Here is a 2,500-nt window from a genome sequence, read left to right as displayed (position 1 = left end):
GCCAAAAATGGCCAGTTTTGGCCCGTTTTTGGGCCGTTTTGGCCAGTTTTTGGCCTGTTCTTGCATTGCGCGGTGACCGTCGAGAGCGGAGCAAAACGTCAGCCATCTCAGCACCCTGGAACCCCCCGGGTGGCACAGGGCTGGATGGGGCTTTCGTATAGCAGGGACGGTGCTGCCTCTCGCTTCGCTCGCTGTCCGCCGCTCGCCGCTCGCTCGTGCAGCCAAAAATGGCCAGTTTTGGCCCGTTTTTGGGCCGTTTTGGCCAGTTTTTGGCCTGTTCTTGCATTGCGCGGTGACCGTCGAGAGCGGAGCAAAACGTCAGCCATCTCAGCACCCTGGAACCCCCCGGGTGGCACAGGGCTGGATGGGGCTTTCGTATAGCAGGGACGGTGCTGCCTCTCGCTTCGCTCGCTGTCCGCCGCTCGCCGCTCGCTCGTGCAGCCAAAAATGGCCAGTTTTGGCCCGTTTTTGGGCCGTTTTGGCCAGTTTTTGGCCTGTTCTTGCATTGCGCGGTGACCGTCGAGAGCGGAGCAAAACGTCAGCCATCTCAGCACCCTGGAACCCCCCAGGTGGCACAGGGCTGGATGGGGCTTTCGTATAGCAGGGACGGTGCTGCCTCTCGCTTCGCTCGCTGTCCGCCGCTCGCCGCTCGCTCGTGCAGCCAAAAATGGCCAGTTTTGGCCCGTTTTTGGGCCGTTTTGGCCAGTTTTTGGCCTGTTCTTGCATTGCGCGGTGACCGTCGAGAGCGGAGCAAAACGTCAGCCATCTCAGCACCCTGGAACCCCCCGGGTGGCACAGGGCTGGATGGGGCTTTCGTATAGCAGGGACGGTGCTGCCTCTCGCTTCGCTCGCTGTCCGCCGCTCGCCGCTCGCTCGTGCAGCCAAAAATGGCCAGTTTTGGCCCGTTTTTGGGCCGTTTTGGCCAGTTTTTGGCCTGTTCTTGCATTGCGCGGTGACCGTCGAGAGCGGAGCAAAACGTCAGCCATCTCAGCACCCTGGAACCCCCCGGGTGGCACAGGGCTGGATGGGGCTTTCGTATAGCAGGGACGGTGCTGCCTCTCGCTTCGCTCGCTGTCCGCCGCTCGCCGCTCGCTCGCGCAGCCAAAAATGGCCAGTTTTGGCCCGTTTTTGGGCCGTTTTGGCCAGTTTTTGGCCTGTTCTTGCATTGCGCGGTGACCGTCGAGAGCGGAGCAAAACGTCAGCCATCTCAGCACCCTGGAACCCCCCGGGTGGCACAGGGCTGGATGGGGCTTTCGTATAGCAGGGACGGTGCTGCCTCTCGCTTCGCTCGCTGTCCGCCGCTCGCCGCTCGCGCAGCCAAAAATGGCCAGTTTTGGCCCGTTTTTGGGCCGTTTTGGCCAGTTTTTGGCCTGTTCTTGCATTGCGCGGTGACCGTCGAGAGCGGAGCAAAACGTCAGCCATCTCAGCACCCTGGAACCCCCCGGGTGGCACAGGGCTGGATGGGGCTTTCGTATAGCAGGGACGGTGCTGCCTCTCGCTTCGCTCGCTGTTCGCCGCTCGCCGCTCGCTCGCGCAGCCAAAAATGGCCAGTTTTGGCCCGTTTTTGGGCTGTTTTGGCCAGTTTTTGGCCTGTTCTTGCGTGGTGCGGTGACCGTCGTGAGCGGAGCAAAACGTCAGCCATCTCAGCACCCTGGAACCCCCCGGGTGGCACAGGGCTGGATGGGGCTTTCGTATAGCAGGGACGGTGCTGCCTCTCGCTTCGCTCGCTGTTCGCCGCTCGCCGCTCGCTCGCGCAGCCAAAAATGGCCAGTTTTGGCCCGTTTTTGGGCTGTTTTGGCCTGTTTTTGGGCTGTTCTTGTGTGGCGCGGTGACCGTCGTGAGCGGAGCAAAATGTCAGCCATCTCAGCACCCTGGAACCCCCCGGGTGGCACAGGGCTGGATGGGGCTTTCGTATAGCAGGGACGGTGCTGCCTCGCGCTTCGCTCGCTGTTCGCCGCTCTCCGCTCGCTCGCGCAGCAAAAAATGGCCAGTTTTGGCCCGTTTTTGGGCTGTTTTGGCCAGTTTTTGGCCTGTTCTTGCGTGCCGCGGCGACCGTCGTGAGCGGAGCAAAACGTCAGCCATCTCAGCACCCTGGAACCCCCCGGGTGGCACAGGGCTGGATGGGGCTTTCGTATAGCAGGGACGGTGCTGCCTCTCGCTTCGCTCGCTGTCCGCCGCTCGCTGCTCGCTCGCGCAGCCAAAAATGGCCAGTTTTGGCCCGTTTTTGGGCTGTTTTGGCCTGTTTTTGGGCTGTTCTTGTGTGCCGCGGCGACCGTCGTGAGCGGAGCAAAATGTCAGCCATCTCAGCACCCTGGAACCCCCCGGGTGGCACAGGGCTGGATGGGGCTTTCGTATAGCAGGGACGGTGCTGCCTCTCGCTTCGCTCGCTGTCCGCCGCTCGCCGCTCGCTCGCGCAGCCAAAAATGGCCAGTTTTGGCCCGTTTTTGGGCCGTTTTGGCCAGTTTTTGGCCTGTTCTTGCGTTGCGCGGTGACCGTCGAG

The sequence above is a fragment of the Musa acuminata genome, unplaced genomic scaffold (genome assembly GCF_036884655.1).
Source record: "Musa acuminata AAA Group cultivar baxijiao unplaced genomic scaffold, Cavendish_Baxijiao_AAA HiC_scaffold_539, whole genome shotgun sequence".
Classification (NCBI taxonomy): domain Eukaryota; kingdom Viridiplantae; phylum Streptophyta; class Magnoliopsida; order Zingiberales; family Musaceae; genus Musa; species Musa acuminata.
Note: the sequence above shows the minus strand (reverse complement) of the source record.